At 45.7% G+C, this 20,390-nt stretch overlaps 1 long non-coding RNA gene and 1 other non-coding gene across 3 annotated transcripts in view; both read left to right on the top strand.

Annotated features, from left to right (window-relative positions):
* Positions 1–20,390, top strand: part of LOC128330303 (uncharacterized) — a 50,517-nt gene that overhangs the window by 22,403 nt on the left and 7,724 nt on the right. The window lies entirely within an intron of this gene.
* On the top strand, positions 4,390–4,470 carry TRNAE-CUC (transfer RNA glutamic acid (anticodon CUC)). Its single transcript has one exon. It is a non-coding gene; the product is annotated as a tRNA-Glu (tRNA).

Genomic DNA, 20,390 nt, shown 5'->3' with positions numbered 1-20,390 from the left:
TGTTTGTTTTTGTGAACCGCCTAGCAGCTTTGGAGTCAGGAGGCATAGAAATTAAATAAATAAATAAACAAATTATAATCAAATAAATAAACTGAGGAAACCCTTCTGAGGATCCTGCCACATACAGTTTCTCCACACATGCAATGCCCTGAATTGAGCCAACAGGCATCTCTCCTCCTCCTCTTAAAGCAATTCAAAATGGTGCTTGCTGGGTTTCAAGCAGCCTGCCTCCATTGCCTCCCTGTGATTGGTTCAGTTTCCTCTGTATGCCTCTCTCTCATTGGATTAGCCATAAAGGCTCTGCCCGCTTCAGGAACCCAAGGGCAAATCCTTATTGGCTCTCTGGAGTACCAAATATCCAAATTATGCAGGGACTAATTATGATAATGAGGGCAGCTGGGGCTAGTGCAGGCTGGCAACCTCCCAGTCCTACCAGCAGAACAATGAACAGTGAGTCAGTGCTGAATGAGAGACAGATGTGGGGAAAGAGGAGGAGAGCAATACATGGGGAAGAGGGGATGCAGCAGCAAAATGCATAGTGGGCAATGCCCCTTCTGCTGCCCTCATTAAGCAGCTGTCTATGGCAGAGTGGTACCCAGACTGTAGGCCTCTTTGTCCCAAAAGTAACATCTCATTATTATTTCTTCTTCTTCTTCTTCTTTGTTTGCGATTTGGCGAAGTCAATTTTGTTTTGATTTAAAAAGAAACCGTTCTGTTGGTTGGCATATTTGGCTGCTAATTGAACTGAAACGAACAAATATACGTGATGAAACTTAGATAATTCTCTCCTCCTGTTCCCTCAATTGTCTTTCACAAGTTGCATTACAGACCGAAGAGCAAGAGGTGAGATTCTCCATCGCTTCATTTCCTTGCTGGGGGGAGCTGGACCTTTTGTCTTAAACACTCTGGAAGGTACAGGAGCCATGCAGGACAATGGTGGCAATCTGGCACCAGCACACTGACACTGGTAGCGACGACTGCTATTCAGAGGTGTAACTATAGGGGGGGCAGGGGGGGCATGTGCCCCGGGCGCCATCTCTTCTGGTCACGTGGGGGGTGCCGCCATGACCAGTTTTTTTTAAAAAATTAATTATTTGTTAATACAAATGTTTCCTGCTCAGTGCAGCAGCGCTGCAGCAGTCAAGGGAGCGCGTCGGTGCCCCCTTCCCCATGAGCGGTCCCTTCCGCGCTGCTTGCGCCCCCCCCCCATTGCTTTGCTGGCGCCTGGCGGCCAGTCAGTGGCCTGGCTTGGCTGCGACAGCGGCGGGCGCTTGTGAGGAAAAACCTAAATATAATGTAGTATGTTGGGGGGGGCGGTGGGGGGGGCGCCATTTCAGTGCTTGCCCCGGGCGCCGTTTTCCCTAGTTACGCCTCTGCTGCTATTCCTCCGTAGGTCTTTTTTAGATTCTGCATGACACTAGGAATGAGGGTTGGGGTGGGAAACATCCTTGCCTCTGTGCTTGATTGCCTCTGTGCTCAAGAGAAAAATGAGGGTGGTGGCTTAAATGTATAGCAGCTAGAGATGTGAAGATCTGGGAGGAAACTGGAAGGGAAATAATTATTTCCTGGAAAAAATGAAGAAGAAAAAAACCCGAAACAAAACCAAAACCCCGTTTCACCCCATTTCCCCCTGTCCCCCCTGCCCTGCCCCCCCCGAATTTCACGTCTCTAGTAACAGTACAACAGTTAGGTCTTGTGAGGTAATCATAGAGGGTTAAAAGAGTAGGGATGTGCACAGAAACTGAGGTCTGTGCACTGGTTTGGTGCCAAACTGGTGGAGGTCTAAACTGTGCATGAGTGGATGCCATGTGTGTGCCAACGGTTCTTGGGACAAGTGCTGCTGCAGCCGGAAGCAGGTGAAGAAGAGGTAAGGACCTACCCTCCTCTTTTAAAAAGATCCCGCTCACCGCTCCCATCCCTGCAGTGCTGAACCAGTGCATGAGCTGTATAAGTTTGGGCGGTACAGAAGTTTAATAATAAAATAAAATAAAATAAAATAAAATAAATAATAACTAGCCTACCCACACAGAGCATCTGTGCGCTATTTGGGCTGGCTGTTCCCCCCTCCCTCCTGTCCCACTCTCTTGGCCCCTCCCTCTTGCTCCTTCCCCCTCCCTCCTTCCCCCTCCCCCTCCCTCCTGCCCAGACTCTCTTGCCCCCCTCCCCCTCCCTCCTGCCCTCAGGTAGGCTGTGACAAACACAGCTGGGGAGGGGGCGCTCACCCCTTGGTTTTCAGGTGAAGACTGCACCCATGGGGCAGCAGAAGCAGGTGTCTTGTGCCCACCAGAGAGGTCTGAAGAGACTGGCATAGCTCTTCAAGGCAAGGAATTGGAGGGGGGGGGCAGCAGCGGTGCTCCCAGAGAGTAAGCCTGGCACCCGTAAGGGTACAGGAACGGTGTCCACAAGTAACTTTAGGGGCGCTTAGCCGCCTATAGACGCCCCAAGATGAACAGGAATGGTGTCCTTGAGGCCTAGTCTGAGAAGCTCTGGCAGCATAAGCGGGGGGGGGGGAGAGATGGGTGAGCGACGCTTGCCCGCAAAACTTGCTCAGATAAGGGGACTCTGAGGAGGTCAACAGCACCTGTACTCCGTTGGGAGGAGGGAGAATTCCCAACAGCAGTGAGGCAGTATGGGAGATTATGCCCCCAACTCTTGGGAAGAAAGGGAATGAACACGGCCTTGGGGCACGCTTACCATGTACCAGAGACATCTGGATAGCAATGAAGGCAACAACGGTAGTAGAAAAAATGTTTTTCCCAATTCCTCGCACCTAGAACCCCGATTGAACGGGGGGGGGGAGAATGGGGAGCACAGAAGACACTGTTTGATGGGCCCTTTGAGGGCAAAGGATTGGCATGGGGAAGAGAGTTGGTGGCCCTCAGGGGCATCCAGAGAGTGCAAGCTGCAATGGCCTTCAGGTCCAGGTCCTCTCTCTTTCCCACTCACCCCCTTTGTAGTCTTTCCGCTGCTTCCCCGCCGCTTTCTTGTCTTACTGGCCTGGCATGCTGCTTCCTGCCCCCGGCGGCCGGGCCGGGCTTCGCTGCCACTGCTGCTGCCTCCCCTTTGTCTGGTACTGCCAGGACGGCTGTCCCGCCACCGCCTCTCCTACGGGCAGGCTGGGCTTTGCCACTTCCGCTGCCGCCTCCCCCTTACCTGGGATGGCTGTCCCAGCCATTCTGCAACTGCCTCCCACCGGCAGACTGGGCTTTGCCGCCGTCGCCTTCCCCTTACCTTGGACGGCCGGGACGGACATCCCGCCTCTGCCTCCCGTGGACAGGTTGGGTTTTGCTGCTGCTGTTGCCGCCGCCTCCCCCCTCTACCCCAGACGGCCTGGCCTGGCCAGGCCAGGTTGTCCCATTGCCACCTCCCGGTGGCCGCCATTTTTTCTTTGCCCCAACTCTCGCTAGGAACTCTCGTGAGCGTTCCGCCGCCAAATCCAGGAGGATATGCGCCAGCTAAGAGAATTAATATAATAGATAAGAGAGCAAACATGAGAAAGGGTGCTAATTACCTAAGTCGGGGTGGCCAACATGAAGCTCTCCAGCTGCTGTTGGACTACAACTCCCATCATCCCCAGCTGCAAAATGCCTTAGTCCAGCCGTCACCCCCCATGTTTATATTGGGAGCTTCACTGCTTGGTAAGGACAGTATTGTCACTGCAACAATGCTCACCCGTCCACATTGAGGAGGAGCTTTAGAACCTTGTCTGCAGTTTCTGTTCTGCTCCATGTGGCCTGACTCATCCCTTCCATGAAGAATGAGTCATGAATGTTTGCGAGCTTTAACAATCAATGGAGAGCAGTGCCTGAGGTTCACCAACAAAGGCAGCTTAGCTTTCCCTGGCCTTCACCACTTCATTTAAGTGTGAGAGCTGGTCTTGCAGTAGCGAGCATGGTGCCCTTTATTAAGCAGAGTTTGCATTTGGATGGGTGACCACTGTTGGGGTTTGTGATTATTTAGCAAGGCACCAAGGAAGCTTACAGGTCCAATTACAGAGTGCAGAGTTTAGTTGTTGCTGCTATTTAAGTAACACTCATGGAGATCACTGTAGAGTCTGAACTAAATTGATTTATTGGTGAAGTACATTTGGGATAGGAAAGACCTATCTATCAGCTACATAATGAATAGGTAGGGAGAGAGAGAGATGTTTCCATCTTCTCTCTAGGAGGAAAGGAAGAGGACTGACTCACTAAAGGAAGTACCTGAGGAGTCAAGGCAGGGGTCATAGAGTAGAGGCAAGCAGGGACAGGTAAGGAGACCCTCACTAACCACCTGTGCTCCCAATGCCCCTAGTGGTCATTAGGATCGTTGGTGCAAAAGGTTGATGCACTGGAACTCCATCTCCAATAACCACATGTGAGCATCACCTGCTGTAAAGTATTCCACATAGGGGATGGGGCCCTAGCTCAGTGGCAGAGCATCTGCTTCTCATGCAGAATGTCCCAGGTTCAATCCCTGGCAGCATCTCCAGGTAGGGCTGGGAAAGACTCCTGCCTGAAATTTTGGAGAGCTCCTGCTAGTCCAGGGCTGCTCAACTTTGACCCTCCTGTAGATGTTGGCCTACAACTCCCATAATCCCTGGCTACTGGCCACTGTGGCTGGGGATTATGGGAGTTGTAGACCAAAAACCGCTGGGGGCCCAAAGCTGAGCAGCCCTGTAGACCATGCTGAGCTAGATGGATCAAGGGTCTGACTTAGTATAAGGCAACTTCCTATATTATTGTTCACTAGTACATGGTGGAAACTTACTTGAGTTTTGACCTCAAAAGGTGCTCCCCTTCTGCATAATGCATACTTATGTGTCCCTTGGGTGGGGAATGCAGCTATTATCACCGGGTGAGCAAGAGAGGGTTGTTTAGCCAGTATGCAGTTTCCTCATATTCCAAGGAAGGCCAGGAGAAATTCTGGATCCATGGGTGGTTGCACACCCATTTCCTTGGAGACAGGCTTGTGGGGTGGGGAAGGGGAGGATGGAGGAAGAGTGCGTCTTTCCTTTCCTGAAGATCCCTTCCCTGCAGATAGGAGGCAGACAGAAGGAAAGTTTGAGGAGAAACTCCTCACTTAAATTTTTTTGGAGAGAAGAAGAAAGAGACTTTGGGGGAAGAGATATGGATTAAGAACATAAGAACAGCCCTGCTGGATTAGGCCCATGGCCTATCTAGTCCAGCATCCTGTTGCACACAGTGGAGCACCACATGCCGCTGGGAAGCCCACACAGGTAAGCGGTGAAAGCGTGACCTCTCTCCTGCTGTTGCTCCCCTGCAACTGGTATTCAGAGGCATCCTGTCTCTGAATCTGGAGGTAACCTATAGCCATCAGGCCTAGTAGTCATTGATAGACCTGTCCTCCATTAATTCATCTAAGCCATGGGTGTCCAGGGGAAGAGGGGGCAAGAGAGGGCAGCCCCCCCCCGATTGATCCAGTTCCCATTGAATTCAATGAGGCATACTCCCAGGGAAGGGGTATTTCATTGCTGGCTTTGCCCCCCGCACACGGGAAAATGTCCTGTGGATGCGCTTGGTCTAAGCCCCTTTTCAAAGCCACCCAAACTGGTGGCCATCACCACATCCCATGGCAGAGAATTCCATAGATGAATCTTGGGATAGCCATGAGCATAAGATTCTGCTTCTCTTTTTTTGCAACCCCCCAGTTCTACCCACTTTCCCTTCTTGTGCTGGCACCCCCACTTGTGGAAGGGGAACACTGTACTGGTGAAATGCTGTCTGCCAACATAACATTATGCTGTGTTGCCAAAAGGGGGTTCGTGAGCTATTCCATCCTGGCTAGCGGAATTGCTTCAAGGAAAATCTTGCTCTTTTAAATTATTAGATCTTCTGCTATAATGCTTTCTTGTAATTATAATTGGTACCCTATCTGTGATTACAGAAGGCTTACATTACACACAAACCCATTACACATAAAACCCCAGATTCTCAATAACCCTCAGCTTTGCATGTATGGTGTTTTCAATTAAGATGTAATACTTTGCAGCTATAGATTCCTTTCCTTTATGGTATTCATTACAGGCCCTTATAATTTCCAAACTCCGTCTACTGCAAATAATTACATTAGATCAATATAGTGATGTTCAGTGATTGTATTACACAGCTCATTGGGAAGGGCTGCAAATATATATATTTTCATAAGGTCTGCATTACACAACTCAGTGACCAGAAGCGGGTGGATGTTCTAACGCTTTTATTTTTAGTGCCTAAAATTTCCACTGAAGGCACTTTTGAGAGAAAGAGCTCCTGGAGGAAATTAAGCGGCAATGAATGATTGCTTCGAATATAGGAACAGAACATGGTGATGTGGACTTTTAATTTTGCCATTCACAAGAGAATTTGAGTCAGGTTGAAGTTGTGCAGTTATCTCCATTTCTCCAGGGAACTTGCTTGCACCCATTCCATTAAGGCTCTGGATTAAGATTTCCGGCCATGTTCTCACAAATAGTCATTTCATTTAACAAACCCTTAATGCCCTTGTTTTGACTATCCTCTTCTTACTGAAAGAGATCTCAAAGAGGTGTGTCAGACTCCCAGGGGATGAGGTGGGCTCCTAGCCCTTCTTGAACTCCAGAATGACTGGAGCAACCCCAAAAAGGTCAGCCTCAGGAACAGCCAGCGGAGGAGGTTACCTTGTCACCTGAGTCCTCCTCCTGGCTTGCTGCATTCAGCCAGTTCCCTCTCCTGGAGAACTCCTAGCTCCAATACTCAGAAGCAGCCCTTCATCATCAGCTGCCTTGTCTTTAAATACCCCAGTGAAGAGCTGACAGGGCTTAAAGCCTACTTCCAGCCCCGCCCCTTTCCTGACCTTGCTTCCTGCTACACCCAACCTAGCTGTCTCCCTAGAGCTGTTTCCTGCAGCTCTCCCTGCCTTGTCCTCTCAACTCCACTGGAATCCAACCAGCCTGGGCCCTTCTCATTCCTACTGCCCCCTAAAGGGAAAGAAAGCCTCAGAGGAGGGATGCCACGCCCTTCTCCAGACTCCACTGGGCCACCCACACGACCAGGTAACATGGCATCCTGACAAGGTGTCAATCTGCAAGATCAGAGGCTGAAGCATGGACAGCACCAATATCAGGTTGCAGGAGGCCATCGGACACAGTCCTGCACTACCCTTCCCCTCCTGGAGCATCCTGTGCTTCCCCTGGGACGTCCCACTCAAGCTGACTGATGAACGGTAGGGAGGGGGACTCATTGGTGGAAGCAGGTGGGTGACAGCTCCTCCCACTCTCCACCTCAACAAATGGGAGGATACGGTGGGGGCAGCAGCTCTTCCTTATCCTCACTCTCAGAGGGCGAGAGAAAGGGGAGGGGCTGCATCCGCCCACTGTGTCCGCTGGGAGGCGGAGCCACCATAGATCTCTGGCTGTGACTCCACCTCCCCTCATCTTCCATCCTCTCTCCTTCCTTCTTCTCTCCCTCAGTGATGGGGCTTTCCTCCAGTTTTTGTTTATTTATCATATTTATATACTGCCCCACATAAAATCTCTGGGCAGTTTACAATTAAAACCCAACAAAAATTAAAACCTAAAATCATATAAAACAACTCAAACTAACCATCAAAAAAACTTTAAAAGATTATGAACCAAAAGTCTGATAAAATAGATGATATTGATTGATTGATTGATTGATTGAATTTATATGTATTTTGTATGACAAGTAGGGGTTGTTGTTTTTTAATGGCCATTCCAATTAAAAGGCAATTGAGACTACATCTAGAGTGATATCAGCACATCCCAAACTTCTGTGCCACTGCTCTGGCACATCAAAAATATGCCCTGTTACAACATGCAGGGTATTTCAGAAAGCAAAATTAGTGCAATATGGGAGGAGCCCACACCAGTACATTGCTGAGTTTCATGAAGAACCTAGTGGTGTGGTCTGGATGTCTTAATTTGGTTAGGCATTTGCTCCACAGTGCATGGAGGAAATCTGCTCTAAATCAACACACAATTCAGGTGGTGCAGGGTGATCATCAACAAATAATGAACCCAGACCAACCAACATGGGTGTTTGCAGAACTTTTCCGGGGGAAGCAGGAAGACAAAGCCTGCAATTCTATCCCCACATACTTGGGAGTAAGTATGTAAGTATGAATTCAAGTACATTGACTTCATTGGGGCGGACTCAGTTCAGCTCTTCCACACACACCCCTCTGGACACACATGCCAATTAGTAACGGGGTGCAGATGCTGGCCAGATTCACACATAACGTGGAAACCTAGGTTCCCCAAGGTATGGAGGAAACCTGAAGTTGGTGTGGCTGCTGATCTCTGTCCGTCTTTACCTGCCTTCGTGGGAACAGAGCATGACTTCTGGAGGCCACCTGTGTTGGACTGGATGACCTCAGAGTGCCATGGCTGGGCTACTTCACCCAGCCAGGGCTTGCTATATTTGTTTTAATTTGTATTTTATTGCCCAGAGACATATGTTTTGGGTGGTATATACACTTGTTCAACCAACCAACCAACCGCCCAGAGGTTTTATATGTTGGTGGGGTGGTGCATAAATGTGATAAAGAAATATAATAAATAAATAATAAAATTCCATAGAAAGATTATGATTATTCTTAACATCTTAGGAGCTCGCTTTGCGATGTCAAGCTCAGAATTTGCACAGGGGTAACGTTATAAGAGGGTTAATCCTGTACGTCAACTGGTGTTGCTTGCTGATTTTGTAAACAGATGCTTCATGATGTGTTGATGCATCGACTGTATGTTGCTACCTGCTTTGGCTAGAGAGAGAAACCAGACCGAAATAGATTCATAAAGAAAGCAGCTCTTTATAATGTAATCATCAGCACAGAAGGGATGAAGCAATGGAAGATGGCTGCCTGCAGTCTCTGTTCCTCTGCAGTGCCTCAACCCAGAAATACAGTTAGTAAAAGCCAGAAGAGGGCTTGAGCAGCAGCTGATTGTGTAACCAGTGGCCTGTGTAATTACTACATGAGAAAAAAACATTAGCAGCTTTAGGAAGTGTTTGGCTGGGAATGAGGTACTAATAAGCTGTGGGTGAACAGGCCTATTAGAAAAGGCAAAGTGCTTTCTAATCCAGGGTACCTTGGGGGCTTAATATTTAGAGATCCGCTTCATGTTTTCCTAGTAGCTCTAGCATGCCAGAAACTGGAGCAGTTGCATCCTAGGTTTTATTTGGGATTCAAGCTCCTTCTCAGAAGCTAGACCTGATATGGCAGCAATGAAAGATTCTGGTAGGCATCACTCAAAAGTCTTGTTTTGAATCCAAGTCGTTCGATAAAACCATACTCTGGCTCTGCATACTTCTCTGGGTTTCCCTGGGCCCTTGATACATCTTACGAATGGAGTATTTGCTGGAGATGAAAAAAAAAGCTAATTAGGAAAAACGTAATTTTAAGCCTTCATAATCCACAGCTCTTAATTCAGCTCAGTGAATTCAGGGAAGCGTCCGCAGAAGCACACAGGTTTCCATGTGTGTTATTTGTTTTCTAAACTGGCAATGCATGTCCTGATTCAGATATACATTGCAGCTGTGGGGCAGGGGATTGTGATGGCTTGATTTAAATTTGCCTGATATGCATCGGGACTCCCAACATGGTTCGCTATAGGGAACTCTGGCCCTGTGGTTGCCTTCTAAGTGACCATCTATGGAAGTCACTGCGGCAGGTCTGAAATGGGCCTGATGCAATTGCTCGAGAGATGCTCTAATGCTATCTTATTCCAAGATACCTCCCCACAAGTCAAAGTCCTGTGCCGGATCCTGTTAGGTATTTCTGAAGCTCAAACCTGACACTTTATTTAATCTTACACATATTTTAGCAGAGCAGATAACATACCAAAAAACAACAACAACAGTCTTTTGTTAAACTGGAGATATCCTATGCATGTATTCTGATCCTGTATATGTCTTCTTGGGGGTGATCTCCACTGTGTTCAATATGGGCCTCATCTACAGTACTTGCTGATATATTCCAGTATCCACTCAAATGATTATGAAAAGTAAACTACAATTTTCTTTTCATAGTCCTTTTTAGGGATGTGCAAATTGATTCAAATTCTAATTGATTAAACTCAAATCTGGGTGATCGGAGTGATTTGAATTTGAACTGCATCATCCCTTAAAAGAGCAAATCAATTCAAATTTGGATCGAATTTTCAAAATTTGGTTTGAATTTGATTCGAAAGCCATTGGCGCCTTTTAAAAACCATACAGGCCACTGAATTCAAATTGAATTTTTGGACCACATTAGAATTTGATTCAAATTCAAAATGAATTTTCAGAATTTGATTCAAATTTGAAATGAATAAAAAAAAAATTCATGCACATCTCTAGTCCTTTTATTCTAATTTGGAGAAGGATGATTGTTTTATGGTTGTTTAACTGGTTGCCAGCAGACGGTGTTAAAAATATAACACAGCCTCCTACTTTCTAGTGTGGCTTCTTCCTCTTTTCATTTTGTGTTGTAATTTGAGCTGATAGAATATATCAGCATCTGGAAGAGCCCCTGGTTTTAGTCCCTGGTGAGTACACACAGGATAGCAGCCTCAGTCCCACATTCCTATGCATATTTGCTGAATGCTGTGATTGGTTGTTAAAAAAATTATTAAGATTTAACCTATGATTATTTGTGGCATAAACTGTGTCTATGCACATTTATAATTGATAATTCATGAATAGGCAAACTTGGTTCTCCAGCAATTGTTTAAATGCAACTCCCATAATCCCCAGTCACAATCTGCTGTAGCTGAAACCTTATCTGTGCTGTTTTAATGACTTTGAAAGCTCCTATAAAACACGTCTTATCAACTACATATGAAATAAATGCCCATTTAGGGGAGCCATTATTTCCTAGAAAATATTTATTGACTGACAGCACAATCTGAAACATGTTTACACAGTCCAATGGAACTTAATTCTTTGATAGTAACTGTGTTTAGGGTTGTACCATAAAGCTGTAAAATCAATCCATGCTGTGTGTTAGGTCAGAGATGTATCCTGAAAGCTGTGTGAAATGCTGTTTGTATGCAGCAACAGTGACATCTGGTGGCCATTTATGTCCATTGCGATCCAGCAATATATGTGACTTTGACAGGCTTGTACAAATGAGCTCAAGCCTTGCAAAAAAGGCTCTAAAGCAATAATTAAGCTCACCATGTTTTCTTGTGTTATTTTTTGCTATATGATTGTACAAAAATCTTAAAGCAGATCGCAAATCTTTTACTGAGCAAAACAGAAATCAACGTCATGTCCATATTTCACATGAAAATTAAGAATGCATACCTTTTTTTTAAAAAAAGAGGGGAAACAGCTGGAAGACTGTCTCTCCCATAAGCAAGATTACCCCTCCCCAACAGTTTTTACATATGATGGGATATTGTGCTGTTGCTATTGAAAAGCACTCATGGGAGTCTTAGACATTGGTTATGTATGTGGTTGGTATGCTTTGACAGGGATGACCCTTGCAGTGCTGGTGGAACTGGCCATATATTGCTTCTGAAGCACACTTGCTATGTTAATTTCAATGACCTCTTTGTAAGGCAGTACAGTGATCATTGTATAAACTGAAATGAGGTTGCTGTGGATAAAGTTCTGCTCATTTAAGTCAACCTCCTGCTCCCACCAGGTTGCATTCTTCTGTGGCCCTCATAGTTCAAGTACTAAAATGGCTCACTTTTCGTTCATTCACGTGGCAAGGTTGGTTCCAAGCCCAGTTGTAGCCACACTCATTTTGACTGCAGTAGAAATCCAGTAAGCCCTTTCCCTCTGTGTGAGTGTTGGTCATGGGAAAGGAGAGCAGGTCTTGTGGTAGCAAGCATGACGTGTCTTCTTTGCTAAGCAGGGTCTGCCCTGGTTGCATATGAATGGGAGACTTGATGTGTGAGCACTGTAAGATATTCCCCTGGATCCCCTGAGATGAAGCCGCTCTGGGAAGAGCAGAAGGTTCCAGGTTCCCTCCCTGGCATCTCCAAGATAGGGCTGAGAGAGATTCCTGCCTGCAACCTTGGAGAAGCCACTGCTAGTCTGTGAAGACAATACTGAGCTAGATGGACCAGTGGTCTGACTCAGTATATGGCAGCTTGCTATGTTCCTAAATAATAACAGGCAGGCCCTTTGCCTTTCCTAAACTGACTGCAACTCAAGCAGCGGATTGCAAGCGGTACCAACAGCACTGTGTTGATCATGTGGTGATATATGAGCCCTCTTCAGACATTATCCCTGGCAGCCATGCTCCTGCTTACAGCGTCGAAAGTGTGGAGGAAGTCCCGCCCCAGAGTTGTCACTCACCCCCTCCAGCTGGCTGCTCAAGGTTATGGCTCCATTTGTGTGGAGAGGGGAGTGCCGTAACAGTGATGGCTGTAACTGTCTGAGAGCGGCAGCCTCGGGTGAACCAGGTTGCTGCTCACGGACGTGCCAGCCAGCTGAGTTACAGTGCTCACCCTTCCACACAAATGGTGCTGTAACCAGGAATGCCTGGCAAGTGGGCATGATTGACCGTGGTGGGGCGGGACTTCCTCCCTGCTTTCAGAGCCCTTACAACAAGTGCTACTGCATTCAATAATGTCTGAATGGGGCTGCTGTCTCTTTAAGATCAGATATGTAAGACCAGTGGCAGGGGAGAGCACTTCCTGATTGGGGTTAGGCAAGGGAGTTTGCCTCAGGAGCCATTTTGAGCCGGGTTTTCAAAGCATAGGAACATAGGAAGCTGCCATATACTGAGTCAGACCATTGGTCTATCTAGCTCAGTACTGTCTTCACAGATTGGCAGTGGCTTCTCCAAGGTTGCAGGCAGGAATCTCTCTCAGCCCTATCTTGGAAATGCTGCCAGGGAGCGAACTTGAAACCTAGATGCTCTTCCCAGAGCGGCTCCATCTGCTAAGGGGAATATCTTACAGTGCTTGCACATCAAGTCTCCCATTCAAATGCATCCAGGGTGGACCCTGCTTAGCTAAGGGGACAAGTCATGCTTGCTACCACAAGACCAGCTCTCCTTGAGTGAAAGAGTGAAGCCCCCAAATGCCTTGTCTTAGAGCCATTTGTGTACAGTGGCCCAAGCCCCTGAGGAGGGGGAGCAACATGCCCCTTCCTCACACAATATGTGAAGCCTGCTAGCTGTGCTACTGCTTGGTGAAGAGCTGCTCCCATTGTGACAGATGGCAGAGAGAGGCAGGAAGGGCCCCAATAATACTCTGCTTGATGCAACTGCTCCACCTTGCCTGATGGAAGGACCACCCTGTCCTTGAATGCATGCTACCTACAGGACATAATCGGCATCTCTGCTCTCACTTTGATCTGAAATTCAGTTAAGACGGTTTCCTCCTGCAGGGATGATTCCTGCCGCCTTTCCAATTCCAGACTGCTGAGAAAGGTTGGGCTCCAAGGAAAGTTGGGTGATAGGACACTTGCCATGGTGAAGGTGGTGCATGAAATTGTGGAACCAGCCTTTCTGTTCTTGGACAGGGCCTTTTTGGTCATGGGCCCATCCCTGTAGAATTTTACCCACAGGGAGGATCTCCTGACACTTACACCAATGTCTTTTCAGTGCCAGATGAAGCCCTTTTTATTTCCCCAGGCCTTTAAATATCTGAAACATTTTAATGCTGTTTTATTTGCTGTTCTGGTGACTGTTGACTTTTTGTTGTTGTAAATGTTTAAGATTTTATTGGGTTTTTAAAATTATTTTATTTCCTTGTAACTGTCCTGGAAATAATGGTTGGATATCACTTTAAGTGGCGCAGCGGAGGAATGCTTGACTAACAAGCAGAAGGTTGCCGGTTCGAATCCCTGCTGGTACTATATCGGGCAGCAGTGATATAGGAAGATGCTGAAAGGCATCATCTCATACTGCACAGGAGGAGGCAATGGTAAACCCCTCTTGTATTCTACCAAAGAAAACCACAGAGCTCTGTGGGCACCAGGAGTCGAAATCGACTTGACGTCACATTTTAAAGGTATATGTACTGAAATCTCATTTGGAATATGTATTATTTATCAATACATAAAATAAAGTGCGATGACGATGTTGAACTTCTTTTCTTTGCATTGCTGTGCATAATTATTTTGACATTATGTTTTATGCAGGAACACATTTCAGGCCTGCAATTGCTTCATTGGAGACTTAGCCATAGCAAGCATAATGAAATGTGTACCTTTTCATGCATAACATCGAAAGAATCATGGGCAATGAAAGTGACAAAGAGGCTCTACCTATCACAGGCATGTGGTCCAGGTGATGAGAGTGTTGGTCTCAGCTAATGTTGTGGAGTGAGAGAGAGAAATGCTCAGTCCAATGATGTCAAAACAAAAGGTCAGCTTGACTAGTTGTTACTCAGTGTAAGGGCAGAACTCTAGGCATGTTTGCTGTATTGTTACATGTGCTTCTTGTATTCTCTAATGATGTGTAAATATCCAATCTCATGCTGCTTCTCAGCTGGTGTGCAGAGCTGCATATTTAAACTTTAAACCCCCAGGAGCAGCCTGCACACTTCTCAGCAGGTGTATGAGCTGCTTCAGGAGGTTTAAAGTTTAAATCCAACCTGCATGCTGCTTCTCAGAAACTGAAACCAATTTTTTGGGTTCGGTTTAGTATCTGAATTTCTCAGAGTTATCATCTGTGGAACCTTCCTGAAATGTTACCTCCACAATATTCCGTGTGTCTACTCCTATAAGTCAGCAATAGGTTACATCACACCCAAATAATCGCTCTGCCCAAGGTACTGTATTCCAGCTCTCTCCTAGCTTCTCTGTTCAGTCTTTGTCTCACTCAGAAAGCACCTTTCTCCAGTCTCTTTTCACTGACCACATGCACATCTCGCCTAAGGCAGGGAGAAAGAGGATGAGTCACTTTTGATGGTGTCTTCCTCTTCAGGGAAGTCTCCCCATTAAAGGAGCATCATAGACCATTTTTAACTCTTTCGACGCATCCCAGATGCTGATCAGGCCTCAGGCTAAAACCACTGTGAAGCCAATTTTATGGTCATCCTACCCAAAGTTCTGAACAGGTTGTGTTTTAATGTGTAGTCCTTCCCTTGGTTCACCAATAGATTCATTGGATTTATTGGATAGCAAACAATCATCTCTTAGGGTTAGGGCTGCCATTCTGGCTCCCCTACAGCTGTTTCTAAAAGAGATGGGAAATCTCCAGTGTTCCATCTAGTTTCACCCTAAGTTGGGTTGCCATATGGAGAAGAGGACAGGTCTCCTGTTCCTTTAAGGGATGCCCAGAAGAGGATACAGTTTGTTGTTCAGGGGGAAGAAAAAGAGCACCTTCTGAAATTCCCTCTTCTGTACATCTTTTAAAGGTACAGGAGAATAGTCCTCTTTTTCCAGATGGCAACCCTGCTTGGGATGAAACTAGATGCAACACTGAAGATCTGCACTGAGATTTCCCATTTCTTTTGAAAACTGCTGGAGGGGAGCCCGAATGGCCTCCAGACTGTAGTGCTGGGGGTGGGAGTTTTAACCTGTGACATTTTCCCCAATCTAAATAGCCCTTCCATATGCTATTTGCCCCATCAGGTAAAATGTATGGCATCATGGTCCCCAGGCTGTTTTTAAAAGAAATTAAAAGAGGCAGGCCTCCCAGTGTCTTGTCTAATTTGTCGCAGTTTGTGAAATGGGGATCATGAGGTCTGAATCCATGATGTGGGAACAAGAATGTGCAGCATATATTAAATATGCTTTAGAAAAGAACAAGAATTTTGCCCTCTAGGGCCAAACTGCCTGTTTGTTTGAGGTCAGAGTAATAGTATTAGGAACATATGAAACTGCCTTCTACTGAGTCAGACCTTTAGTTGGTCTAAGTCAGTTCTACCAACACCAACTTCCAGTGGCATCTGGTGGGCCAATGTGTGAAACAGGATGCTGGACTAGATGGGCCTTGGGCCCGATCCAGCAGGGCTGTTCTTATGTTCTTATGTAACCGGCAGCAGATCTCCAGAGTTTTGGACAGAAGTATTCCCTTTCCTACCTGGAGAAGGATTCAACCTGAGACCAGCTGCATGGCCACTTCCCAACAGGGGTACAGACCCTCCACCCCAATGCATTTGAAGAATTTCCTCATCATTTTACTGAATTCCCCCCACCAAACCTAATAACCCATACCTTCAATCCCCCAAACGTATTTTCTCTCCCCTCAAAAATGCCTTTCCTCCCACTCACCCCAAACTTAAGAAGTTGCTCCTCAAGCTTTCCTTCTGTCTGCACCTCTTCTTGTGTCTTAAATGTTGCGCTTGACACATTAAGATAAAATAAATGCACGGGGGTGAGTGTTTTGTAGATTTATGTACCCACAGAAGGAATTATTTAGCTGCTCAGTTCTGGGTTTTGTTAATAGAATGGAGCCCTCCACATTGCTGAGGGAAGCGCTTTTCTTTTTTAAGCCTGCCCTTATGTTCTCATCACAACAAGAGCCAATATATTAGAAAGGAACTCATACATTTAGCTAAATATAGAAGCCCAAAGATCATTAGTCGACTTTGTTTTATTTCTGCTAACACAAAAGGAGAGGGGAATTCTCAGGGGACTTCTCTGCTTCCTGAGTTCATCAAAACCTATTCCAGTTGGGGGCCTCTCCTGAGACTCCAGAGCCAAGCAATTAGAATTATGAGTGAGTTCATTGCTGTAGTCTTCATTATTAGCCGTTTATGGTAAATAGTTTCAAACTCCTTCAGCATCCCAGAGCTGGCCATGTCTGTAGCCTGTGATTTCATTACAAATGCCTCTCAAGCTTGAGCATATGCTTCATCTCCTCTGTTGAGAGCGAGACAATTGTATTTTGCAGCAGGTAAGCCAAAAGTCGCTTTGCAAGGTGATGTCATTGTTACTGCCTTACAGGGCGACCCTTCTATGAGGCGAGGCGTTTGCTTCAGGCGGCAGATCACTGGGGTGGCAAGATTCCCTCCTGACCCCCACTTTATAAAAAGATAGAGAAAGAGGGGGAGGAGAGTGCACACAAGTGTAGAATCAAGATAATAAAGACTTGTAAGACACAAAGATCAGGCAGTGGAGTACAATAAAGAATTTACTGAAGGAAGAGTTTTTGTTCGTTAGCACAGCAAGGCAACCCAGCATGCTTTCCTCTTCTCCTGCTTGTTCTCCATCTGCCCGCCCCCAGTCCATGACTGGATTAAGCAGCAACTAACCTAAAGCATTTGTTACCACTATTCAGCCTCGTTTAAGATTTCTTTACTTCATGAGCTGAGCTTCAGTGAGGGGGGGGGGGCATTTTAAAATCTTGTCTCTGGGCCCACTCCAACCTTGCTACACCCCTGCTCAGGGCAATGCTCTTTTATTAGGAAATATAATCAAAGGCACAGACGTTTGAATATTTACCTGGAATTGAACCAAAATATCATTTTGGTTCAGGTTCCTCAGTCTTGTTAAACCCTCTGGTTCAGAAAGAAGCTTTAAAAAGTGGCTCAGTAACCCATCCAGACACTTTGCACTAGTTTTGAACTGGTTTCGACACATTTAATGCAGAATAATATTGGACTCTTTTTGCTTGCAGTGCAACCCTTTAAAATGAATGAGTTGATAACTCTTTGACTTCAGGGAAATCTTTATTATATAAATACAGGCACTCCCCAAGTTATAAACATCTCTGTACATAGAAAGAAAGCTCCATAACATATTACGCTAAGCAAACCCCTAACTTTCAAATGCCAACCCACACATATGAGCAAGTAGTCTTTCTTGCGAACTATATGTGTTCCGAGTTATGAACATCTAACTTACAAATGAACTTTTGGATAGGGATGTGCGAGTCGGCGCGATTTGAACCATGGTTCAAATCGAACCGGCCTGGTTCGGCTGGTCCGAGTTCTAACTGGACAGGCCCCAGTTCTAAAGGGACTGGTCTAAACCAGTTCAGGAATATACTTGTAAAGGGGAATCCGGTGAAGATTTCCCTTTACAAGTAAAAGGGCATTCCTTGTAAACCAACTGCAACCCAAGGGAGACCCTGCTTAGCAAAGGGGGCAATTCATGCTTGCTATCCCAAGACCAGCTCTCTTTCCCTGTCTCTCCTTCATAGCTGGTTTTGGAAAAAAACAGGTGGGTAGTGATATCTGTGGTATAATAGTATTCTGCTGCTTCTCCTTCTCCTTCGGCTGAAGGTCATCTAATTAATTAAGCTGTGCCTCAAGAAATGTTCCTCTTGAGCTATAAGAGCCATATTGGAATTGACTGCTGGACTAAAACTCTCCATAATACAGCTATATATGTGTCTATCAGCTTAGTGCTCCTGCCTTTCCTTTCATTTGTGCACAGAACAGGGGTAGACAAACTTGGCCCTCCAGCTGTTGTTGAATTACAGCTTCCATCCTTTGCATGGGAGTTGTAGTTCAACATGGGAGTTGTTTGGGATGGGAGTTGTAGTTCAACAACAGCTGGAAGGCCAAGTCTGCCCACCTTGGCATAGAATTTAGGGGTGAATGGATTATTTCTCTGTTTCCCTTCTGTCCAAACTTTCTGCAATTTCCTTTGATTTCGGTTGCACATTCTTCTGCTAAAAGTATACCGTTTTCCCCATCCCTCCCAAAGAAAAGTATTTACATTAATGTTTTTCTAAGTAGTTTCACATATTTCATGCCCAAGCAGCTAGTGCAAAAAGACATTGCAAGGCACACATTGAAATACAGGTTTTTATGCAAATGTATGGATTGCATAGAATCTGTAAGTAAAGTAAAGTGTGCCGTCGAGTCGGTGTCAACTCCTGGCAACCACAGAGGCCTGTGGTTGTCTTTGGTAGAATACAGGAGGGGTTTACCATTGACATCTCCTGCACAATATGAGATGAAGCCTTTCAGTATCTTCTTATATCGCTGCTGCCCGATATAGGTGTTTCCCATAGTCTGTGAAACATACCAGCAGGGATCTGAACCCTCTGGCTTGCTAATCAAGTCATTTCCCCATTGTGCCATTAGGTGGATCATAGAATACACACACAACACACATCTATATCTCCCCATGACCACATGCCAGTGTATATTTGGAATGTTAGGGAGTCCTGAAATTTGTTGTGCAATGGATGGTTTCAGACCCCACCTCCATATACAAAATCTGAACCACTGGGTGAGTGGGTGGCGTCTGAAACCATCCAATGCACAACAAATTTCAGCACTCCCTAACACTTCCAATATAGACTGGCATGTGGTCGGTCTCTGCCCCCCCCCCCCACGTTTGTAGGAGGTTTTGCTATTTCTTCTTACTGATTTCTTAAGAAACCCAAATGCTTTCAAAATCCAGGTTTTATTTCCATTTGTCTTCTAAATAATATATTAGATGACTGCTTAACCTTCTAACAACCCACTCTATTACAATTCTTCAGACACACAGTAGCAATGTTCATAATCTCCAGTTCATTATCTTAATTAGATCTGTCCCATGTTGTCCCATCCTTCGTTCTCATTAGTCTAAAGGTGATCAGCCTCCAAAAGGAATATGAGCGGAATACATTGAGTTCCATTGTGGCTGCTCTGCTCTCATCGGCTTTTGGGTCTTTCAGGTGTAATAATGAGAGTGTGACGTACATTTAATTAAAAGTCGCTTTCAAATACTCATTTTGGAAAATGAAGACAAAATTCACTCTGGGAAGTAAAATGCCTATAATGGCTCAAGGATCTAAGTTGTACCAGGCTCCCTCTTAAAATATAAATGAGACATTAAATATAATTTGAAAACTAAGGTCCACAAACATTTGTTAATCCCTTGCCTAGGCCCAAATCATTTCTTTTAGGCAACAATCAATATTTTGCCTCAAGATGACACAGCATTAATATTTTCTTTTCCTCACCCTTCTTCTAGAAAGTTCACAGGAACATAGGAGGCTGCTTTACTGAATCAGACCATTAGTCCATCTAAAGCGAAAGTGTGCTGTCGAGTTGGTGTCGACTCCTGGCTACCACAGAGCCCCGTGGTTGTCTTTGGTAGAATACAAGAGGGGTTTACCATTGCCTTTCCCCATGCAGTACGAGATGATGCCTTTCAGCATCTTCCTATATCGCTGCTGCCCGATATAGGTGTTTCCCATAGTCTCCTCTATGTTTCCCATAGTCTGGGAAACATACCAGCGGGGATTTGAACTGGCTTGCTAATCAAGTCATTTCCCTGCTAGATCAGTATGATTTACTCTAACTGGCAGTGGCTCTCCAGGGTTTCAGGCAAGAGTCTTTCCTAGCCCTACCTGGAGATGCCGACGATTGAACCTGAGACCTTCTGTGTGCAAAGCAGATGCTGTGCCTTGAGCTACTGCCCCATCCCCGCTTTTATTCTCATAAGGATCCCATGAGGGAGGTTAGGTGTGAGCTTTAAAGCTGAGTGAGAATTTTATTTTATTTTATTTTATTTTATTATTTATTTATCAAATTTGTACACCACCCCAAACTTCCGTCTCTGGGCAGTTAACAATAG

The sequence above is a fragment of the Hemicordylus capensis genome, chromosome 6 (assembly GCF_027244095.1).
Source record: "Hemicordylus capensis ecotype Gifberg chromosome 6, rHemCap1.1.pri, whole genome shotgun sequence".
Classification (NCBI taxonomy): domain Eukaryota; kingdom Metazoa; phylum Chordata; class Lepidosauria; order Squamata; family Cordylidae; genus Hemicordylus; species Hemicordylus capensis.
This window is presented reverse-complemented; position numbering and strand designations above follow the sequence as displayed.